Here is a 25,538-nt window from a genome sequence, read left to right as displayed (position 1 = left end):
TATTGTTGGTTTGCAGTTTGTGTGTACTTTTCAGTGCCTTGTGAGTGTTTGCTTTTGGATTAAACACTGTTGGTTTGCTTACTACTCTCATTGCCTTCTTCACAAGTTCGTTGTTTTTACCTCCAGCAGTCTGTTGATATTGAAAGGTCTTCTTCCTGCTACATCTACTTCTGGGGATCAACCCCCCCCCCAAAACCAGCAAATCTGCTCCACTGAAGCACAGAAAGAGCTCCCCACCAAAGTCCCCCAGGTCTTCGTCAGAGACACCTTCCAAGAGCCAAAAAACTTCAGATCCAACACTGTCAAATCCAAAGACCTGTCCCTCGGATCCAAAACCCTCTGATCTGAAGATTTTGGATCCAGTTGTCATTTCAATTAGTCCTACGGTGCTGCCCTCAGATCCTAGGTCCTCGGATCTGAAATCTGGCACCTCACACAAAAGTCTTACTCCAGAATATGTAATTAAACCCATATCACCTACTTTGTATTCTCCATTGCTTCAAACATCTGAAGACATTCTTGACCACAAGCCACTACTTCCTACAGGTCCTCTGCATGCTTAGTTGAAGCGGATGTGGATAGGATGATGCAAAAATTTCTCAGACCTCATATCCAAATGAGGATCTTACCAGCTCCATCCCCTTTCGGATCAGTGAGTCTTCCTATGATGTCCAAGACTATTTTATGTCCTGCTCTGATTCATCCAGCTGTTTCGGAGTCCCAGGATCTGAAATCCTCAAGAGTCTCAGAGTTGGATCTGAAGAAGATTTCTTCTTCAACTCTGATGGTATCACTGATTGATTCCACTCCGATTCCATCAGATTGGAACGGGTCCCAGAGCTGAAGTGTCGGCATCAGGTCTTGGGTCCAGGTTAAACTCCGATGTTGGATGTGTTCATGCCTCTTGAAGCCTCGGCCCTAGATAATTCAGATCCAGTTCCATCCTCGAAGCATGGATCTGAGAATGGTCGAGATCTGTCACTACTGGGAGCTTTGGCTCTGGCTTAGCTGATTGAGGCTTCTCTGGACCTCTCTGCCTTTGAGATTGTGGAAAGGGCCTTTCCTCTCTCTCCAGAAAACCACATTCTCATTTTTTGGATCCTACCATTTTTCCCTCGTTGTCTTCAAGCTCTGAGTCAATCAGATTTACTCTACAGGGACAGCCAGTTCCAACAAGTGTCCAATCAGTTCCAGTAGAGGAACTTCCCCTCTCTTCCATTACCTCCCCTGAACATGCCACAGAGGAGGTGCATCGGAAGAGAACATAAAAGAGGAGGCACATAAACTCCCAGATATAGTCATTTATGGAGGATACCAATTTTGATGAAGGAGAAGGGTCCCCCAGATCATCACTGGATAACATCTTCTTCAGAGAAATATTAGAGATCTTCAGACAAAAAGGTGTCTGGTCTTCTGAAAATCCCTTTCCAGAAGAATCAGTATTTTAGAACCTTTTGGTTGTGACTTGTCTACATCTTGGGCCCCCTCTCCCAGTAGATGAACTTATCTATTTAGTTTTCTGCCGGGCTTGGTAGAAGCCAGATACCATCAAACCTATCCCAAAGAAACCCCCCAAATTTTTAGCCCCTCCAAAAGATAAACCCTACTAGAGCAAAGAGTCCTGGTTGATCCCATGGTGGTGGCAATAGCCACCAAGAAAGAGCTAGCAGAACAGAGCTCTTCTGTCCATCCACCAAACAGGGAGTCTGCAGCATTGGACAGATTCAGAAAGCAAGTTTTTGCTTTGGGGACCTTTGCCCTGAGGTCTGTTAGCTATCTGGCACACTTCCTGAGACTTCAGAGAGATTTGACCAGAGAGCTATCAAATACTCTCTCAGAGTCCATGTCAGCAGAGATTTCAAAAGAACGTCTTCACAGCTGGCCACTCTCTTGTCTATATCAAATGCTTCAATGAGGTTGATTTCTCATACAGCTGAAAGCACCTCATGAGCAGCTGGTTTAGGCATTGGTGTAAGGAGACATGCCTGGATGTGGCTATGCAACTTTGCGGAGCCTTTAAGACATCCCTCATCAACACCCCATTCGATGGCATATCCTTATTTCGGCCATCAGATAAAGAGACATTTACCCACAGCGAACAAAAACACAAAAACATACTCGGAGGCTCTAAATAAAAATCTACCTAAGCAACAGAGACCTCCAAAGCAGACATCCAAGCAAATGCTACCCCAAAACAAAACACGTACAACACATAGCACACAAAGTCAGTGTGCCAAGCAGTCACAGCCCTTAAGGCTGAATAACACACCTGATACTCTTGTAATAGGTGACTCTATTGTCAGACACACTGACGTCCCACTCACCAGGCTGAATAAAGAGAAGGTCACAGTGAGCTGCCTGTCAGGCACTAGGATCCACCACATAACGCAAGCACTCAGGTCACTCCAAAGCAAATACAAATATGACTCAGTCATTGTACATGCTGGCGTGAATGACCTGAGACGTACCTCCCTCGACTACATGAAAAGAGACATAGGGGAGCTCTCTGATCATGTAGCCCAGGCCAGTATGACCCTGACCTTGAGCAGCATCTTACCCTCACCTAGAATGATGCCACAGTATAAAGACAAAATGATCGATTTTAACAATTGGCTAAAATTTTGGTGTCATTCAAAGGGGATCCAGTGTCTGTCAGCCTGGGATGACATGCTCGACAAGCCACATTGCTTCGCTAGGGACGGCTTGCACCTGTCACCCCTGGGCTTTTGGATATTGGTAAAGGCTCTTGCCACCCCCATAGTGCCTTTTTTAGGCAAGGCTCAAAAGTCAAACCCACCTCCATAGACAGCACAAGGAACAAGAAACTAAGGGTAATGCTGCTAAATGCCAGAAGTCTTAACCTCAAGATGCATGCACGCGAAGCTCTCCTCAGTATGGAGAACATCGATATCTGTGCAGTGACAGAAACCTGGTTCAAGGCTCCAGAGAGCACCCCAGCACTACCAGGTTATACCTCATATCATGCTTTTCGGCCCCAAAACCCGGACCGAACCACAAAAGGGGGGGGAGTTTCCATATTTATCAAGGATATCCACACCTCCAGGTTAGTGGCATTGCACGAAGTATCGGAGACCATCCATGTGCAACTGACAGTGGACAAGACTGCTTTTCAGTTTATAGCATCCTACAGACCACCCTCTCAAAGTCAGGAATCCCACTCGGCTTTCCTGAAAACATTGGAGAACATGAAGATCTCTCCGAACACCATTATATTGGGTGACTTCAACTACCCAAACATAGACTGGGAGCATTACTCAAGCCCCAGCACCTTAGCCCAAAGGTTCCTGGAATTTATAAACTCAAATGCTATGGAACAACTAGTCACCACTCCCACAAGAGGGGAAAACATACTAGACCTGATCATTACCAACATGGGGACTCTATGCTCTATACCAGAAGTATATCCCTCATTCGTAAGATCAGACCATAAATTAATTTCACTGGATATCCACATCCCGACCCCACCCACAGCCCAGAAAACCACAGTGAAAAACTTCTCAAAAGCGAACTTCACACTTCTCAAAACCGAAGTGGAATCCTTCAAGGCCCCAGGGCCAGTGGAAACTACGGCCCAAACTGCAGAATCCTGTATAAATGCATTCTACGGACATCTCCAGGAATCCATGGATCATGCTATCCCAAACAAAATCAAGACCCAATCATCCAAAGGCAGGTGTCCAGTCTGGTGGACCCCAGCCATAAATAAACTGTACAACAGAAGGAGGAAGCTACTACATGATAGAGCAAAATCTCTAAAAGGGAAGGCATCTCTGATCAGTACTAGCAAAAAATTACGATCCCTCATAAAATCCTCCAAGGCCAGCTTCAAGAGAAAAATTGCACAGGACACTAAAGACAATCATAAGGCTTTTTTCAGTTATGTTAGGAACCTGGGATGCAACTCCCAGACTTGTTCTGAGTTGATTCTAAACGACAAAAAATACACTGAACCCACAGACATCACCAGTATCCTGGCAGACAGGTTCAGTGCAAACTCCCCCCCCCTCCCCCCCAATAGAGCAAGCATCTATCCTGGCAGAGTGCAGCCTCCCAAACATCTCTGATGCGCAGGTGAAGGCCGCCCTCTCCAAAGCAAAAAACACTGCTTCCATGGGACCAGATGGTGTCCCGGGTTGCGTCCTACATGAACTCCAAGAAGAACTAATCCCTTAAGTAAAACTGCTGTACAATCTCAGCCTCACTACAGGATATGTGCCCAAAGAATGGCGTACAGCAACAGTGGTCCCACTCCACAAAGGTGGCGCCTCTGTGGACCCTGGAAACTATTGCCCCATAAGCCTGACTAGCCTAGTCTGCAAGGCTATGGAGAGGATCATCATGGAACTCATAAACAAAGACATTGGGGACCTACAGACACTAGATCCTACCCAATTTGGCTTTGTCAAGGGCAGATCCTGCCTTTTGAACCTGGTCGACTTCTTCGAAACAGTTACCAAGGCCATAGATGAAGGGAAGGTAGTCCACACAGCCTATCTGGACCTCGCAAAGGCATTTGACACAATACCCCACTTGGGCATCATAGATAAGTTATCCTGCCTAAATATAAACCCCTATGTCACAAGATGGGTCGCAAACTGGCTCAAAGACAGAACCCACAGAGTCAGAGTTGCTGGATCCATGTCAGACTCGAAACCGGTCACAAGTGGCGTCCCACAAGGTTCTGTCCTGGGACCTCTCTTGTTCGGTATTTACTTTTCTGAGGTACAGGCCAATGTGGGAGGACTATGGCTCACCAAGTTCGCAGATGACTGCAAATTGGGTGCCATAATCGACTCTCCAGTTGACACAAACATCCTTCAAAAAGGTCTCGCAGAGACGGATAACTGGTGCCAGAGCCATGGTCTAAAGCTAAATGCCAAAAAGTGTATAGTCATACCTTTTGGCAAAAACAATGTGCCAACAAATTACCACATAGGTGGTAACCCATTAAGTACAGAGAAAGTAATTAGGGATCTGGGGACCCAAGTTGATAGCAATCTCTCCTTTGACAACCACATTGCCAAAGTGGTTAGAAAGACCTTCTACATAGCCCACCTCATCATGAAAGGATTCACATCTAGATCAATAGAGGTAATCGTGCCCCTTTATTCATCCCTCATCAGGTCCATCATAGAATACAATGCCCCCTTTGGGATGTACCTTACCCGACACCTACAGCAATTAGAAAGACCCCAAAAGTACCTCACCAGGAGGATCAAGGGATTCAAACAGATGCCATATGCTGCTCGGTTAAAAAAACTCCACCTCTACTCAGTTGCATACCGCCTACTTTGAGGCGATCTATGCCTGACATACAAAGCTATGTCCAACCCAGAATTAATGGACATGTTCCACCTCAGTAAATCTAAATCCCTTAGAGCCACGCGCTCGAGGGACTTGAACCTCAGCACAGAAATAAATAGAACATGCTGGAGGGACAGATTCATAACCCAGAGGCTTCCTTCACTCTGGAATAGAATTCCAATTCATGTTAGGCAGAGCACCTCACTGACTCTCTTCAAGAAGAATCTTGATAAGTGGATGGGGGATCATAGGTTTGCCCCGGGGATTACTTCCGTGTCACTATTAGACAGAGGCACAGTAAACTAAACTTTAAAAAGGGCACAGTATGCCCAAATCAAGGGGTGGCGTAAGCCAAACACAATCGGGCTAGGCTTATAAATGCCCCAGGGCAGATAGCCTAGTATGAACCTATGAACCTATGAAGAAGGATAGGCTCTGTCTACCATGGGAATCAAGTTTTCTACCCCTCAACTAACCTTTTCCAGGAATCAGAGAGGTGATAAGAAAACAGGGTTCCAAAAATCTGAGGGACCTTTCCAAGATCTACACAGGTTTAATTCCTCCAGAGGCAGAGGAGGAAATTCTAATGGGACCCTAGAGGCAGAGGAGGCCTGCAGAACTAGGGTTTCCAGGATTATTTTCCAGACAGACCTTTCCAGTTCTCCAGAAGAGCTGCTCAACTGTCGATCTCTAGAGGTAGTCAGGGGATGATTATTCCTGCACCCAGAAGCCTGAGCCAACATGACAGAAGATTCCTGGGTGCCAAATATCATATCCAGATGCTATTTCATTCCATTTTTCCAACTTCCTTTTCACAAAAGGAAGAAACTTCCCTACATTCCATCCAGTCAGGGAAAGATGCAGCAAAAGAAATTCAAAAGCTGCTAGAAAAAAAAGAGTCATCCAAAAATTTCCCAGCAGACCAAATAGGATTCACATCTTATTCACACTTCTTTTTAGTGCCCAAGAAGACAGAGGGCCTCGGATCAATTTTGTATCTAAGCAAACTAAGTCAATATGTGATCTCTGTCTGCATTTTATTTTGAATTGAAGTTTTTCATTTAAGGTTTGGTTACTTGTATTTTTTTATTGTATTCTTGTATTACATTTGTTTTAGTTTAAGTTTTCTGTTCTATTAACCTCTTAAGAGGTCTTGGCTAGGGTCATTTAGAAAAGTTAGCAAATAATTCCTTTGCAACTTCAGCTATTTAGTGGGAGGAGGTGAGAAATAACATTCATCATTTAGCTAGAAATATTTGGAGACATCTCTATTTAGCTGGAGTGCTTTTTTGGCTTGCTTGCTGCCCTCTGCCTGAATATTGCTGATCTCCGTCTTCTGTTTCCTCCCTTTCCACTTAACTTTAAAAAATGCACTTTATTCAGCTACTTTTACTGCATTTGTTTCTTCCTACATTATTACTTTATTTTGCTTTTTCTGTTTGTTCTTAAAAGTGTTCAAGTGCATTTATTCTGCTGCATTTATTACTGCTTGCTACTAGCCTTATTAAATTGTAACTGTTATTCTAAGCCTCGTCATTTTGGTTTAAGCACTTGTGCTTCAGGCCAGTTGTTTTACATTAAGAGTCTACACTCTTTTGGCAGGAGAGATAGCTTACATCCTTTTTTTAGCAAAGCCAATTTTGGTGACCAGCTACTGTTCTGCTGTATTTACCTGATCATCCCAAGGCATCTGCTGATTTCTGCAAAACTTCAGTAGACATTTTCATTGTATTTTGCACTTTGAACTGTATTTTTACTATATCACTGCTTATTTGAACTTTTTACTGAATTGTTGTACTTTGGCTGCGGTGGTGGTGCTGCGGTAGCGTTGTCGCCTCACAGTTAGACGTTGCCCGTTCGATTCTCAGTTAAAGCGTCTACTGTGTGTGACGACATGCGTGAATGGGCATTCCTTCGTTGAAGGTTGTGCGTTAGGCCCGGCAAGCCAGCATGTGAAACTCCACTGCCAATAATTAGCGGACCGGAGTTCCGCTGTGGGGACCCCTGACCTGGAAAAGCCGAAAGACACACACACACTGAATTGTTGTACTTTGTTTGCTGTAGCATAGACTAGATTCAGACCTGCTCAATCTAGTTGTGTTTGTATAACTTGAGCACTAAACCAGGCCATCTTTTGTTGGAGAGGGTCCCCCTGCACCTTTGTGGATGGAGTGTGCAGTTAGAACACAGCTGATTGAAGGGTGCTGGAAGAGGGCTCAGTTTTGAGGTTTTTTGTTATTCGTTAATTTGTTTAAATCAGTTTGCTCACAATTGTTACATAAGTATCACATTTGTGCAGGTTGGTGCTTGTTTTAGCAAAGCTCCCCCAGAGTTTGGCGATCAGCTACTGCTTTGCTGTATTTACCCGATCAATCCAAAGCATCTGCTGATTTCTGCAAAACTTAAGCAGAAATTTTCAGTGTATTTTGCACTTTTGAACTGTATTTTTACTGTATCACTGCTTATTTGAACAGCGTTTTACTGAATTGTTGCACTATGTTTGCTGTAGGGTAGACTAGATTCAGACCTGCTCAAGTTAGTTCTGTTTGTATAACTTGAGCACTAAATCAGCCATCTTTTGCTGGAGAGGGTTCCTCTGCACCACTGTGAAAGAGTGTGCAGTTAGAACTCATCTGATTGAAGGTTGCTGGAACAGGGCTCAATTTTGAGCTTTTTTATTGGATATCATTGCCAGTTATAGACAGTAGTATAGTGTCTGGTAGAGGATCTATGACTGAGCCCCTCTCCCAGTACTTGACTAAGTACTTGAAACCTTTATTAAAATGGGTGAGGGCTTGTCTGAAAGACACAACTGAATTCTTGCAGGTCATCTCTGAGATGCAAATAGAGGATGACTGGATACTCTGTACCCTGGATGTCAAAGCCCTTTATACTAATATTCCTCACTGGGCTGGCATCCAGACATTAGAATACTGGTTATACAGGTCAGAATTGTATCCACCAGTTTCAGTACACTGCTTTTGGGCCTAACTGAGCATGTATTAACAAAGAATGTCTTTTTCTATCACAATACCTGTTATCTACAAATCAAGGGTACAGCTATGGGGGCGTCATTTGCTCCTATATATGCAGATATATTTATGGCATATATAGAAGAGCAGATCATATATGATTGTTCCCATAACCTGTACCTTGACCAGATAGATATCTGGAAAAGATATTTGGATGACTGCTGGATGGTATGGAGATCGTATGAGGAACATCTGATTGAGTTTGTGGTATATCTAAATGAAAACAAATGGGGAATTGAATTTACAGTGAACCACCATAAAGATAATATCACTTTTTTGGATGTACTGGTAAGCAGAGCTTCAGATAACACTCTGATAACAGAAGTTTATCGTAAATTCCCCGAGTATAATTCCCTTCATCATGCCTCTAGCTTTCATCCCCCTCATATATGCAGAAATATTCCTAAATCGCAATATATGAGGGTAAAATGCATTTGCTCACAGGACGATACCTATTTGTATTACAGGGATGACCTGACCAAGAGATTCAAAGAGAGGGGCTATAAACCAGGACACATTATGCAGGCCAGGAATGCTGTCAACAGTATGGACAGGGCAGCACTCCTACAATATCATTGTAAGCAGAGTAGAATTAAAGGTTATCCTAGACTAGTGACTATCTATGGTAGAAATGTTGTGGCACTTATTGACAGTGTACAATCCAATTGGAACATCCTTAAGGCAGATAATAGGCTCTTGGAATTATTGGGAGCAGATTGCCTATTTTCCTTTAGGAATGGGAGGAACCTGGCGTACTTCTTTAACCATTACAAACAAGGAGGATATAAACCTAAGGAAAGATTGCAGAGTACCATTGAGGGACAAATTGCTACAGGATGTTACCCATGTGGTCATTGTACACATTGCAGTAGAATATTAAAAACAAACAGCTTCACTAGTAAAAATTCCAGTATAATTTATGACATTTCCTTCTTTGCGAACTGCAGCTCAGATTGAGTTATATTTGGCCACTTGCCAGTGCTCAGCTTTTTATGTAGGCCAAATGTCTAGAGCGCTTAAATACAGAATTTCAGAACATCTTAGTGAAATTAAAAATAAGAAACACACAAATGTTCTATACAAACATACTGAAGTTCACCAAACAGCATCTTTTCATTGTATGGTTATTGATAAAATCTTGGGTATGAAATATAATAAATCTGGATGGCATGAGTTACTGAATGCCAAAGAGAGAAAATGGATCATTAAACTGGGAGGGCTTTTTGCCCCAGGAGTAAATGAACATCTCTAATTGGTTTATGGGCTAGTGACACAGTATATAAATCTGTGACATTTTATTGTATCTTTACACTGATGAAGGCTTAGTTAATTATAAGCCGAAACCGGTTTGTTGCTTTTGTATATTGATGTCTTGACTCCAGTGATATAATATATATTTTTATGGCTTCCACTATCTGCTGGTTATTTTTTGGTTCATGTTGGTATTTTGAGACCTTGCAGACGCCTTGCTTGCAGGAATCCATTTTGGACAGTTATAGACACAAGCCTTTTACTTGTTAATTTTTCCCTTAGTGCACTGCTTGTTCTTCATCGGATGTTTGCAGAATTGTGCTATATGGTTAGGTGGAACCTTCAAGTGTAACTTCTGAAGTACCAACACAAGTCTGGCCCACTAAAACTTCATTATCTGGACCTCTTCTCCTGTCCATCTGCCTTACCTGGTCCTTTTTGTCCTCTCCCCATTTCTGATCACATTAACTTACCTAGCATTATGGGCAGACAATTTCCCACAGTTTCTCCAGCCAGCCTAGTCAACATGGGCATCTTAAGGCAATGTAGCAATTGCCTCATGTACACTGACAGCCCACTTCTTATAGTCCACACAAATTCAATATGTGAGAGATGCATCTATATTAAGAACCTAGAATATAGACTGTCTCACTCACCAGTCAGTATATCTGACACTAAGCATGCTGTCGGCATGCACACCTCACCTTTTGCACCAACCAAACCAACAACACATAAACCTACATATGTGGAGGTCCTTACCCGAAGCTTACCTAAATATTAGAGACCTCTCAAACACAAGTACGCTTCACATAATACACTCCCTGCAGAACATAGTACACATAATATTTCACACACCACTGTCTTACCAGACAAGCCCCTAAGGCATAACACAAAACCTAACATCTTAGTCATAGGTGACACCATTGTGAGACACACAGATGTCCCTCTCACCAGGTTGTATAAGGAAAAGGCCACAGTCAAATGTCTGTCAGGTGCCAGGATCCACCACATCACAAATGCAGTCAGGTCTCTCAACAACAGGTACTGTTATGACTCCATCATAGTCCTTGCTGGTCTGAACGACTTGAGACATACCTCACTGGCCTATACAAAGACAGAGATGACTGAGCTCTCTGATTATGTGTCTCAGGCAGGTATGTCCCTAGCCTGAAGCAGCATTTGCCTTCACTTAGAATGGTGCCACAATGCAAACAAAAAATGATTGACTTCAACAATTGGTTTAGTTTCTGGTGTCATTCAGAGGGGATCAAGTATCTCTCAGCCTGGGATGACATGGTTGACAGAGCTCGATGCTTTGCCAGAGATGGTCTTCGTCTGTCACTCCTGGGCTTTCAGTTACTGGCTAAGGCTCTTGCCACCCCCATAGTGCCTTTTTAGGCAATGTCACAAGAACAGAATTCCCAACATAAAAATACCCCCTAAAAACAACCTCAAGGTTATGCTGCTAAATGCTAGAAGTCTAAATCAGAAACTGCACTCACTGAAGTAGTCCTCACCTTGGAAGATGCTGACATTTGTGCAGTCACTCAGATGTTGTTTTACAGCTGTGGAGAGAACCCCAGCCATACTGGGTTACATTTCCTTCCACACATTCAGACCACAAACTGAAGGAGTGGGAACTAAAGGAGGAGGTGTATCAGTATTCATTAAAGACAAATACACCTATAGATTGGTTAAACAGCACAATTCCCTTGAATTACTTCAGGTGCAAATGACTGTTGTTAAGACCCCTCTTCAAGTTATTGCCAGTTATAGGACCCCCCTCCATGAATCAGGACATCCACATAGCCTACATGGAACATGAGTCAATCAAGATACAATCGAACACCCTGGTTTTGAGTGAGTTTAATTATCCATCCATTTACTGGGTAAATTATATGTGTTCTAACTCACTAGCCCAAAGGTTCCTGGACTTAGTTAACTCCAATGCCATAGACCAGCTGGTTGACACACCCACAAGGGGCTCAACCATCCTAGATCTGGTGCTCACCAACATGGGGGACCGCTGTACCACCCCCAGTATGCTTCCCTCCCTGGTGAGATCTGACCACAAATCAGTCTCGTTAGAAGTAGCTATAATACTAGACCCCCCTCCCTTAGCAGCAACTAGACTAAAAAACTTCTCCAAGGCCAATTACAACCTCTTACGAGATGGCATAATTAGCTTCATAACCCCTTCCCCCCACTGATGGAACAGACAACTATGCTGGGTTATACACCAATGCTTTATACGAACATCTGTACAATTGTATTAATTCTGCCATACCTGATAGAACCAAAGCAAGATTTTCAAGTAAGACCAAACTTGCCTGGTGGACATCTGCCATTAACAGGCTATACAATAAAGAAAGAAATTGATGTCTAAAAGTAGGAAGGAATGGTGTTAAAATTGGAAACACTCCCTCCTCAACTTAAACAAGCAAATAAAACTTCTTGTGAAGTCCTCCAAAGCTAACTATGAATTCAAACTAACTTCCCTAACTAAGGACAACCATAAGGTGTACTTTAGTTACATTCGTAGCCTCAAAGGAAAGGTCCAGATTTGTGCTGAATTTGTAGTTAATAGTACTGCATATACAGAACCTATGGATAGAGCAAACCTGCTGGCTGACAGATTCAGTGAAAACTTCACAACCCTGTCCCCACCACACATACCCTAAAGCATCCCTACCACCTCTCCCCCACCTAGTATCTCTAAGGAGCAGATCTTAAAGGCCCTCTCCAAGGCCAAAAACATAGCCTGAATGGGACCAGATAACAATGGGTTAAAACTGGAATTAACACCACTGGGTTCTCTTTTCAATCACAGCCTAAGCACTGGCTTCATCCCAGTAGAATGGAAAACAGCTACTGTCATCCCTTTACGGGTCCATGGACCCTGGGAACTACAGACCCATTAGCCTGACCAGTATAATCTGCAGGGCCATGGAGCGAATCATCATGGACCTTATCAATAAAGATGTAGGATATCCCCAAATGCGCGACCCCACCCAGTTTGGCTTTGTCAAGGGGAGATCATGCCTGTTAAACTTGGTGGACATCTTTGAGACAGTCACCAAAGCCCTAGACGAGGACAAATCTGTGCATACAGCCTACCTAGACTTAGCCAAGGCCTTTGATACAGTCCCCCACTCAGGCATCATTGATAAACTCAGCAAAAACGACTAGCCAGTGATTCCACCAATTTATTAAAAACTCAAACACAGCTCTAACATCTCTGCTCTCCACACAAGCCTTCAAGGAGTCACTCCTTGAAGGCTTGTGTGGAGAGCCGTGACGTTAGAGCTGTGTTTGAGTTTTTAATAAATTGGTGGAATCACTGGCTGGTCGTTTTTGCTTTGTTCCAGTTCAGTTTGTGTTTTTTAATTAAATCATTGATAAACTCACCCAGATGGGTATTAACCCATATATTGTCAGATGTGTTGCAAACTGGCTCACTGATAGAACTCATACAGTCACTATAGGGGACTCCACCTCCTCCAGCAGACCCGTAACCAGTGGTGTTCCACTGGGATCAGTTCTGGGACCCCTACTGTTTGGAATCTACTTCTCCGAAGTACAGGCAAAAACTAAAGGTCTGTTGCTGACAAAGTTTGCTGATGACTGCAAACTGGGAGCGGTCATTGAAACCCTAACAATGTCAACATCCTGCAAGAAGGTCTTATTTAGACTAATGACTGGTGTCAAAGTCATGTTCTTAAATTTAATGCAAAAAATGCATTATCACCACCTTCAGCATGGCCAATGTTCCTGAAAACTACCACATCAGTAGCAGTACCCTAAGCATGCAATCAGTGATGAGAGATCAGACCACACAGGTTGACAGCAACCTTACCTTTGATCACCCTGTCTCCACAGTGGTAAGAAGGGCATTTTATATTGCTCATCTCATAAGTAAGGGCATTGGCTCCAGTTATAACCCCCCTGTACACTTCCATAATCAGGCCAGTAATAGAGTACAATGCTTCCTTTGGTATGTACCTTTCCAAACACCTGCAGCTATTGGAGAAACCACAAAGATTCCTTACAAAGAAAATTCAGGGTCTTCAGGATCTGTCATATGTGCACAGACTGAAATCATTGTCACTTTACTCTGAGTTATGCAGACTAGTCTGAGGCAACCTGTGCCTTGGATATAAAGCAATCTCTGATCCTGCTTTAATGGAAATGCCCCACATTCGTAAGTCAAATGGCAAACCGATCACTCGCTCAGAGGACCTTAACCTGGTATGTGATATCAACAGAATTTGCTGGAGGGACAGATCTGTCTCACAGAGGTTATTTCACCTTTGGAACAAACTTCCAATTCATGTTAAACAAATCCCCTTGTTGACCCTGTTTAAGAGTAATTTGGATGATTGGATGGTTAACCAAAGATTCACCCTGGGGGTTTCACCTGTGTCCGTTTTGGACAGGGGCATTAGGTGCTGATTTTAGTGTCTGCTTGAAACAGATACCCCGGGGAACAAGGGTTGAACTTGCCTAGGCTTGTAAGGGCCTTAGGGCCGATAGCCTAGTAACCACCTATTGAGCAAAGGCAAATAGACACTGGAACAAACACAGCGATAAAACCACAGTATTTAATGAAAATAAAAATATAACGTTAGCGCTTTCATGCCCAAATACTAGGCACTTCTTCAGACAGAGTACAAAAAAATCATAGCAGGTATATATACTATTAACAATCAATCAATCAAGGTGGCAATTTACGTTCTCTAAGCAGAGGATTTAAAGGAACATGTCCATTTAAGCCAGGGCTCTTATGTGCTTGCAATAACACAATCCATTTAGTCTCTGCTTTCTCAATAACATTATTTAAACTATCTCCTCTCCTATTAGTATTAAAACATTGTAAAACTAAAAAACAAAAAGAATGATCATTAAAGATTTGAACGTGTTTAAACAAAGCGCTAGTGACATCTCTGTGTCTAATATAACCCAAATGTTCAAGTAAACGCTCTCTTAATGTTCTACAGGTTTTACCCACATAAAAACTATTACATTTGTTGCACAAAGCAAGATAAACAAGATTTCTACTGGAGCAATCTGCATAAAACCTTGGTTTAAAAACAAAACCTGTAACTGGATGATGAAACTCTTTAGAGACGGAAATATATTGACATGCAGTACAATTTCTGCAAGCAAAAGTTCCCTTTCTTTCTGATAAAGGCAGAACATCTTTTTTCTTACCATAACAAAGTTGTCTTTTTAGAGACATACCATTCTTAAAACAAAAATAGATTAATGGTGTATATATATATATATATATATATATATATATATATATATATACCTGCTGTGATTTTTTTTTACTCTGTCTGAAGAAGTGCCTAGTGTTTGGGCATGAAAGCGCTAACCTTATATTTTTATTTTCATTAAATACTGTAGTTTTATCACTGTGTTTGGTCCAGTGTCTATTTGCCTTTGCTCAATAGACTGTTTTTTTGCACTGGAACTTTACTGCTACTAATACTTCATTCATTCTTTTAGCCTAGTAACTGCCTACGATCCTATGAAGAAGATGAAGTTCTGAATGGTCATGATATAGTCCATCCTGCCATTTCTTCACAAGGATGATTGGATGTGCACAATAGATCTTTAGGATGTGTACTATCACATCAAAATAGACAGGGACTCCTGAAGACACTTATGCTTTTGGCTGAGACACAGTCACTATCAATTCAGAGCCCTGCCCTTTGGACTTGCCACAGCCCCCAGGTTGTTACCAAATGCATGGCAGTGGTGGCTGCTCATCTGAGACTCAAAGGATTCTGAGTGTTTCCATATCTGGATGACTGGCTCCTCACCACCCCCTCCAAGCATCTTCTTCTGCATTCCAAGAACTATTTGCTCCAGATTTGCCAGTCACTGGGGATAACAGTAAATCATGCCAAATCAAACCTAACACCAGTCTAGAGCCTGGAGTTTATTGTTACACTTCAGGATCAACAACACGGATAGCTTCACTACCAACTCATCACATATCCTCCATCAAGAATCAGGTTCATCTACTTATTTTGCATCCATCTCCTCCAGTAAGATCAGTTCTTCAAGCACTAGGATCTGTGGAAGTAGCCTTTGTATTACTTCCCTTGGCATGTTTGTTTATGTGTGTCCTTCAATGGACTCTAGCTGTTCAGTGGTTCATTCTATGTCAACCTCAATCCTTTCCAGTCAAGCTAACTCCAATTTGCAAATGACACATTCACTGGCGGATTCAATCTGATGACATTCATCTATGCCAGTGGTGCACAACTTTTTTGTGGGGAGGGCCACTACATGAATTCTTAATGCATCTGCGATCCACCTCAAAATATAGTAAGTCGTTATGAGTTAACAGTAGGTACAGGTGACTGGCATTTTTACTTAAGACAGCAGTCATAAAATTGCCTGTTTTCTACATCAACTTTGCATTTAACTTTATTCTGGATTGCAGCCATGACTTATTACAAACTCTTACAGAAATTTACTATTATTTACAGACTACAAGTTATAAACAACAAAGAATAGTTACTTCCACAGTTAAAATTAAAGGTGTGCACAACTGCAGTCAATTAGGTATGTAAGCACGTGCTGGAAAGTTTGCGTGACTGGAGTAAGGTGTAGCATTTTTCACTTTTTTAAAAAAATTTTGGTTACTCTCTGGGGGCCAGATGGTGTTACATTGAGGGCCGGACATTGTGCACCACTGATCTAGGCTGACCTTTTCTTTTGCCATCTCCAGTGGCCACTGTGACCACAGATGCTTCTCAGTTGGGATGGAAGGGGCATTTTCTGGGAAGGATGGTCCAAGGCATGTACCCCTCCCCCAAAGAGACCAATCTGCATATCAGTGTACTAGAGATGAGAGCAGTCCTACTTGCATCACAGGCATTTCAAGATGCTCTTCTCTAGGGACTATTGCAATTCAGACTGGCAACATGTCTGTGGTCTGATACATCAACAAACAAGGAGGAACCTGATCTTATCCACTCTGTAAAGAGGCCATGAGAGTGTGGGAATGGGTGATCTCATCAAGCCACTTTCTAGTTGTGATACATATTCATAGGAAAACCAGTGTGTCAGTGGACAAACTAAGCAGATCCATCCTGATGCCTCATGTGGGATCTCTCACAGTCTGTGGCAGAAAGGATCTTCTGTCATTGGGGCCAACCTTGCTGCAACCTCTTTGCATCTCCCTCAACAACAAGTGCAGCAGGTACTTTGCTCTTATCATCCCACAGGGGGAAGTCACAGAGAGATGCTCTAGTCCACACTTGGCCCTCCAGCCTTCTTTATGCTTATCCCCCTCTTCCTTTGATTCCCAAATTCCAGCAGAAAGCAAGTTGGCTGAAGAGCTCAGTCATCCTCATTGTCCTCTTCTGGCCTTGACAGGTGCGGTTCCCTTTCCTATGATCTCACCTTTGTTATCTTCCATGGATATTGGAGCCATGTCTGGATCTCCTCTCTCACCCATCAGGTATCCAACATTCCAATATCCGGGCCCTCAAACTAACCACATAGTTTCTCCACTTTCAGTTTCTCCACTTCCAGTAATGATTATCAGCCCAGGCTTTCTTCTCCCATATGTACCATTGTTTTGGCTTTACAAAAAGACTCTACTAAGAAAGTCTAGAAGAACAAGTAGAAAAGATGCTCCCTTTGGGCATTGAATAATGGACTTGACCCATTCTGTGCTCTAGCTTCTGCAGTACTTGAATTTTTAACAATCATTTTTAAAGAAGGAGCTAGTTTATATACCACTAAACTACAATTAGCAGTTATTTCTAATTTCTACACAGGAGACACAAATTATTTCCTGGCTTCGTCCAAATTATGCAAACCATTCCTAAATGGTACATTTCTTCTCAGACCACAAATACAGGATCCTTCACCTCCATGGGATCTCACAGTTGTGCTTCAAGGTCTAAATTAGAAGCCTTTTGAACATTCAGCTAAAACTGATTTAGAATTCCTTTCATGGAAAACAGTTTTCTTAGGAGCCATTACTTCCGCTAAGAGGATATCTGAACTTCGGGCTCTTTCCTCAAAACCCCCTTACATCATTTTCCATAAAGATAGGGTTACCTTACAGACAAACCCTTCCTTTTTACCCAAAGTGGCTTTTGAAAATAACTTTAATCAATCCATTCATTTGCCAGTCTTGTTTACAAATTTTTCAAATAAAGGAGATTACATGCTTCATCTCCTTGTTGTACACAGACAACTGTGATTTTATCTTCACAGAACAAAACAAATCAGATAATCAGATCAGCTTTTTGTCTCTTTTTCACCAAAAAGACTGGGGTGTCCAGTTTCTAAAGTCACTTTAGCCAAATGGATTACAAATTGTATTTCATGGGTCTATTGCCATCAAAGCATAACCGTATCCAAGCCTCCTAAGGCTTACTCAACCAGATCTATGGCTGCTTCATCTGCATTTTGGTCAAGAACTTCTATTGGTGATAGTTGTGTTGCAGCCATACGCACCAATGCTCATACTTTTTTACTCATTACAAATTGGATATTACTTCTAGAAACACAGCTGCCTTTGTTTCAGGGGTAATTCGGAATATCCTTCCATGAAGGCCACTCAAGATCAACGTAGCTGGAGACTCTGTCCCATGGGTTGAGGCAGAATGAAAAGTACGACATCAGTGGCATGTGTTGTCCATTTTCATTCTTCCTCAACTTCCCTCCCATCCATCCCCCGTCCTTGATTTTATGGAGAGACTGCTTGGATTATTCTTGAAACTTACAGTTCCTGGTTTCAGCCCCTTGTTTCATTGTGAGCCTCCCCTGTCTCTGTCTAGCTTTATGCCACTATAACAACAAACTCATTTTGACGTAATGGGGATGAACCAAGGCATTATGGCTTGAGGGAGGAGCTTGAGAGTTGGATCCAAAGTCTGGAGTATGCAGCCGAGTTGAATCCAAGGATCAGATCCGAACCCCATGGGTTGAGGAAGAATGAAAATGGACAATACAGATGCCTAGTTATGGTGAGTTCATAACTTTCAAATAGCACTTACATAAATCAAACCCTAGAAGTGAAATTAAGAAAAGTAGAATAAAAATACATAAACTAATAAAACATAAAAAAAAAATCACATCCATGGAATCCAGTTGAAAAAATAATAGTACTGGCAAAACAGATTCAAATCTAAAAAGCTACACCAGTGAGTTTAAAGCTAATAGAACATAACTAAAAAATACAACAAAATTATCTGGCTCAATTAAAATATTAAAAATGTACCTTGGAACTGGAATAGAAAAGCACTAATGAGGCCACCTATTCATAAAAAAAAATGTAACTTATAAAAAGTGCTATTGAATAGACAACTTATTCAGTTACTACATATCACTGAATTGAAAGAAAAGTAGCATTCCAAAAAATTATGTAGAAAAAACAGATAACTGGAAAATGTGGTGCTGTAGTTGACTGACAAATGAAATGCCTGGCAGCAGTTACTGCTGAGAATTAAGGCTCTGAACTGTTAATGAGCTGTTTCCTGTAGTACAGGTTTTGATTCCCTCAGCCTTCACTTGCATGCTGTGTAACTTTGAGCAAGTCAGTTAACTAGACAGTGCTTGGGGGCAACTAGGATAATTAATGATGTTAAGTTGTCCATCTCGCCTTCGTTCTTGCTGTTTGGGTTCAGAGCCAATCCTCGGCTCCGACTCGGCCATCTTCTATAGCTCGAGAGCTGTTTACTGGCTCGAGGCTACCCCTTATCCCAGAATGCCCAGCGTCAGCTGCCCAGATCTTGTTTGTCGCTTCAGCTGCGAGGTTGCTTCGTTACTGGCTCAGGCTTAGTATAGTTTTTTCTATTATTATAATTGTTATTTATTCTTAAAAATTTGTCAAGTTTTTTATCAAGTTTTTGTCTAGATATATTACTTTATCCCTTATCGCTTTCTTGTGTGTTGTAGCTTTGTTTGGCCGTCACTCCTTAACTCGCAGGCCTTCTGTTTCCTCTGAACTCATTTAAATTAGAGAGTTCTCTCTTCCTCCCCACCTCTTCTTAGGACAGCTGTTTAAATTAGAGGCTCTCCTTTATGTTCATTAACTGTAAAAAAAAAAAGAAAAAAAGACTGTTTGTTTCTTAGTTTTGTAGTATAGCATTTCTTATTGTTGTTGTGGTTGTTAGGAAAATGTCTAAAGATACCAAGGTATCTGGCTTCAAAAAGTGTGACTCATGCTGTCAGAATATGTCTCTGACAAATGGGCACACTAGTTGTGTATATTGTTTGGGCGCTGTTCACCTGCAGGACTCCTGTTCTATATGTCACGCTTTTAGTCCAAGGGTCCTGAAGGAGCGCAAAAATAAATTAATCCTTCAGGGATTATTGAAGCCTCAGGATTCTCTGGCTAAAAGTACTCAGCCAGCGAAATCCCCTAAGTATGTCAAGCCATCGGCTCCACCTTCGGAGCCGACTCCTTTACTTGACCAACCAAGTATGTCGGTGCCTGCTGGCACCGACAAGGCAACTCCTCTGTCCACTCCATCTGCTATTTCGTTGCCGTCTCAGAGCCATAAGAGACTGAGGTCTCCGTCCTTGGAGTCCATCCACTCGGCATCTCAGTCACCTTTGTTACAGAGTGAACATAGCCATCATTCTTCCCACTTCTCTCGATCCTCTAGATTATCGGATCATGATGTGGAGAGAGTAGTAAGTAGGTTGCTTAAGTCACAGGCACTGGCAAAATTACTGTCCAGCCCACCTCAACAGGTATCGGCTCCAACCGCCTCTATTTCCTTTCCTCCTCCGACTACATTTAGCTCGGAGCCGGAGACCATGGATCCGTAGGTATTAGAACCGTCGGCGACGATCATCATCTCTCCTTCAGTTCCGATGTTGGCTCCGGTTACCTCAATTGTACCTTCTATTGAGGGATCTGGGCGCCGGGGCTCTCTCATCGGCTCTGAGGGGGGGAGTGGCATCGGACCCTTGTCTGACCTCGTTCTCCCCCTCGGAGCTTCGGCGCAGGTGAGCTCGGCTCCAACATCGGCCTCAGAGCCGTCGCCCTCGACATGGAGAAGGGCTCCTGTTTCTTCTGAGCCAGAGATTTCTCTGCCTATAGGTCAGGACACCTTCAAAGTCATGCGGAGTGTGCTGTCCCCCGAAACAGCTCTACTGCCAGCTCCATTGGCTCCTCCCCCCATGGTGTCTGTTCCAACCTCTACTCCTCCTCCAGACCCCAAGTGTAGGTAACCTATGCCCCAGGGCAACCCATTGAGTGATCCCTCTTCTTCCGAAGCCTCCCCTGATCACTTGGAAGAGCCTCCCCAGAAGAAGATGTGCAAGAGGAAGCACATAGGCTCCCCTGAGTCTGTCACCTCAGATACAGACATGGATGAATCGGAAGGGTCCCCAAGGTCCCCCTCTGAAGATGTTTCCTTTTTGGACATCCATGACATGCTTAGACAGAGGAGGGGAATGGACTTCCCTAGCCCCTACCGAGGCAGAGTCTGTATACCTGGATGCATTCGGTTCCTGATCTTCCACCTCCTGGGTATCTCCTCCTTTCGATCCACTCATGTCTGTAGTGGCTCGAAAGGCTTGGTCAGTTCCAGATTCTGTGGAACCTACTGCGAGGAGACCAAACAAATTTATTACAGCCCCCCAGGACAAACAGTTCCTCTCCAAAGGTGTGCCTGTTGATGCCATGGTGGTAGCATCAGCCACCAAGAAAGAGTTAGCAGAAACCTCTTCATCTGTTCATCCTGCAAACAAAGAGTCTCGGATGATGGACAGATATGGAAAGTAAATGTTTGCTTCAGTGACCTTTTCAATGAGGTCCCTGAACTATCTATGTCATTTTACACGTCTTCAAAGGGATCTCCTGAAAGAGCTTGGAGATACCCTTCAAGATCCTACAGCTGAGGGAGTTCCAGCCAAATTAGCTTCTCAGCTTGCGACTCTTAATTCCATAGTCAACTCCTCCATGAGGCTGATTTCCTATGCAGCTGATGGAGTGAGCAGAGCTGCAGGGACAGGTGTGGCTCTCAGGAGACATGTTTGGATGCGGCTGTGTCAGTTTGCAAAACCCTTTTGAGCGTCCTTCACCAATACTCCCTTTGATGGCTCTTTTCTCTTTGGGCCTCAGGTAAAAGACACATTGACCAGGTGCGAGCTGGAAGACAAGACTCTCTCTGCCGTGGGAATCCATTTTTCCACCCCTTCCAGACCTTATCCCAAGGGTCAGAAGAGCAGAAAGATGTCGTTCCAAAAATCCCAGGGACCCTTGCCTGACACACATGGTGATTTTTCCCCCAGGGGCAGAGGGGGAAACAACAATAACAGATGCTGCCCTCATGGCAGAGGGGGACCGCAAAACCAGGGTAACAGAGAAACCTTCTCTGCCAAGCCCTTCCAGCATCCCTGAAGGGTTGCCCGACTGCTCACCTCTGGAGGCAGTCGGGGGAAGACTTTCGCTGTACCCAAAAGCCTGGCAAAATATAACAAGAGACAGATGTGTACTCTCCATTATATCCGGAGGTTACAAAATTTCCTTCCATCAATCCCCCATAGAATCAAAAAAGCCCATCCCAGATGTCCCGCCCAATCTAAGGGATCAAGCAGTCACAGAAGTTTCAAGACTGCTAAAAAAAGAGCCATTCAAGAAGTCCCCACAGACCAACTAGGATCCGGAACTTACTCAAGATTCTTTTTAGTACCAAAAAAGACAGGGGACTAGAGACCTATACTGGATCTCAGCAGACTGAACAAATCTGTACAAAAAGAGAAGTTCTGGATGGTGACACTGCAGTCCGTTTTCCCTTTTCTGGGTTAGGACAATTGGATGTGCTCGATAGATCTTCAGGACGCGTACTACCATATCAAGATGGACAGACGCTCCAGGAGATTTCTTCGCTTCTGGGTAGGGGCCAGTCATTACCAGTTCAGAGCTCTGCCCTTTGGTCTCACCTCAGCCCCCAGGGTGTTCACCAAGTGTATGGCAGTAGTCACGGCTCACCTGAGGTGTCAAGGATTCCAGGTCTTTCCCTATCTAGATGACTGGCTCCTGACTGCTACCACCAGGCATCAACTCTTAGAGGCATGGGATTATACAGTCACATCATGCACTCAACTAGGCATCACAGTAAATTTCAAAAAATCTGCCTTGTTGCCCTGTCAGTCTATCACATACATAGGAGCAGAATTAAACACAAAAGAAATGTTTTCAAGATTACCACAGGAAAGAGTTTCCACTATTCGTCAACAAGTGTTAATTCTAATGCAGAGCAAAAGGATTCAAGTCAGATATGTCCTCCAAGCTCTAGGCGCCATGGCGGTTGCCATTCTTCTTGTCCCATTAGCGTGTTTCCACATGAGAATCCTTCAGTGGCTTCTTTTCATGCAGTGGTCTTTCCAGGAGCTACCCATGTCTCACATGATCCTGATCACAGAAACATGCAAAAGGCACATTTCTTGGTGGATGGTCTTCTCACTAGTAATTCAGGACAGACCTTTCATACAACCCCCTCCAGTAGCCACAGTGACCACGGATGCCTCCCTGATAGGATGGGAGGGCATTATCTAGGCAGGACAGTCCAAGGCACTTGGCAACCTCGCAAGTACCATCTGCATATCAATTTCCTAGAAATGAGAGCGGTGCTCCTAACGTTGCAAGCCCTTCAAGACTCTCTTCCTTCGGGGACCATTGCAATCCAAACGGACAACATGTCAGTGGTGTTGTACATCAACAAACAGGGCGGGACCAGGTATTACCCCTTGTGCTGAGATGCACTCGAGACTGTGGCAATGGGTGATTTCTTCCCAACGTTTTCTGATAGCAACGCACATCCCTGGGAAATCCAATGTCATAGCGGACAGGCTCAGCAGAGCTATCATCATGCCTCACGAGTGGTCTCTGAATCAGGAAGTTGCGAATCTTATCTTCCGCAAATGGGGACAACCTTGCTGCGACCTATTTGCCACTCCTCTCAACAACAAATGCAGCAGCTACTTCTCCCTACTTCCTCTTCCAGGTCATATACCCAGAGATGCTCTAGTCCATGATTGGCCTCAGGGACTCCTTTATGCTTTTCCCCCTTTTCCCCTAATACCGACTCATACAGCAAAATCGTTGGGTTGCAAAATGATCCTCATTGCCCCATATTGGCATCGACAGAAATGGTTCCTGTTCCTGCACCTCCACCTTCTAGATCAACCGTGGATTCTGGACCCGGCTCCAGATTTTCTGTTTCATCAATCAGGCAGGTTGCACCAATCCCTTCAAACTCTCCAGCTCACAGCTTGGTTACTCCACTTCCAACCTTAGCCAGGCTTTCCAGTATCTCCCCAGCAGTCCGTGATATTATTGTTTCCTCACATAAGTCTACTATGAGTAAAACGTATGCTAGTAAATAGAAACGGTTTTCTTACTGGGCAGAATCTAGAAATTTGGATCCTTTCTCAGCCCCAGTCCATGAAATTTTTGAATTTCTTACATAACTCTTTCAGTCTGGTACAGCTTCCACTACCATTAGAGTACAGCTACCTGCCATTTCTAATTTTCATATCGGTATGTTTAATTCTAGTATAATGTCTCATAAGGTCTGCAAGGCCTTTATGAGAGGAACATCTCTTCTTAGACCCCCAGTTAGAGATCCTCCTCCTCCTTGGGATCTCAGTTTAGTTTTAGCTTCCTTAATTTTGCCTCCCTTTGAACCAGTAGCATCATCTTACTTAAAATTTATTTCTTGGAAGGCACTTTTTCTGGTTGCTATCACTTCAGCTAGATGTGTCTCAGAACTTCAAGCACTATGTGTTCGGCCTCCTTACCTGGTGTTTCACAAGGACAGAATTTCTCTGAGGACCAATCCATCCTTTATTCCTAAAGTCTGCTCAGAGAACAATTTAAATCAATCCATAGATCTCCCAGTTTTCTTTCCCAATCACAGCAACAAGGCAGAATACAAGCTCCACCAATTGGATGTGCACAGACAATTGTGTTTTTACCTCCATATAACCAAGGCACTAAGAAAGTCAGACCAGTTATTTCTTTCTTATGCTTTCAACAAACAAGGCCTTCCAGTTTCTAAGGTGACCTTATCCAGATGGTTATCTGATACTATTGCCTTTATTTATCAGTTACGAAATAAAGAGCTACCAGCTAAACCAAAAGGTCATTCTACTAGAGCATTAGCCACCTCTGTAGCATTTCAGTCTAGGTTGCCCATAGACTCAATCTGTGCAGCTGCCACTTGGGCAAACCCTCACACTTTTATCTCTCATTACAAGGTGGATATGGTCTCCCGGAGCAGAGCTTCCTTTGGTTTTACTGTTCTGAAGAGTCTGTTCCAATGAGCCACCCGGGATTTTAGGTGCTAGGGACGCTGTCCCAAACAGCAAGAATGAAGGTGAGATGGGCAACTTAACATAAAGAAGTTATGTACCTACCATAACGTTCCATGTTAGTTGTCTTCATCTCACCTTCCTTCTTGTGTCCCTCCCCCCTTCCCCCTTCCTAAAGGATTGAGAGGAGTTCCTTTTTGTTTTCACTGGCTGAGTATCTTTTATTACTTCACTTGCCAGGTAATTTATGACTCTTTCCTTGTTTAGGTGTATTGGACAACCAGTTTTTAGGTAACTGGTTACTCTACTTTTGTCTAGTGTGCGCTATCACAAATGAGATCTGGGTAGCTGACGCTGGGCATTCTGGGATAAGGGGTAGTCTCGAGCCAATAAACAGCTCTTGAGCTATAGAACATGGCCAAGTCAGAGCTGAGGATCAGCTCATAACCCAAACAGCAAGAAGGAAGGCGAGATGAAGACAACTAACATGGAACGTTATGGTAGGTACATAACTTCTTTTTCTCCTGGACTGCATGCCTAGTAACTACCCATGCACTGTACCATACTATTAGGGAACACATTTTACAGCTCATATATCCAGGAAACCTAGTGTCCCAGGCAGGT

At 43.3% G+C, this 25,538-nt stretch overlaps 1 protein-coding gene across 3 annotated transcripts in view; it reads left to right on the top strand.

Annotated features, from left to right (window-relative positions):
• The window catches only part of LOC122801571, a 906,449-nt gene that overhangs the window by 50,137 nt on the left and 830,774 nt on the right, over positions 1-25,538 (top strand). The window lies entirely within an intron of this gene.

The sequence above is a fragment of the Protopterus annectens genome, chromosome 5.part0, assembly GCF_019279795.1.
Source record: "Protopterus annectens isolate FY-2018-M chromosome 5.part0, PAN1.0, whole genome shotgun sequence".
Classification (NCBI taxonomy): Eukaryota; Metazoa; Chordata; order Ceratodontiformes; family Protopteridae; genus Protopterus; species Protopterus annectens.
The sequence above is the reverse complement of the archived record's forward strand: the minus strand, read 5'-3'. Positions and strand labels throughout refer to the sequence as shown.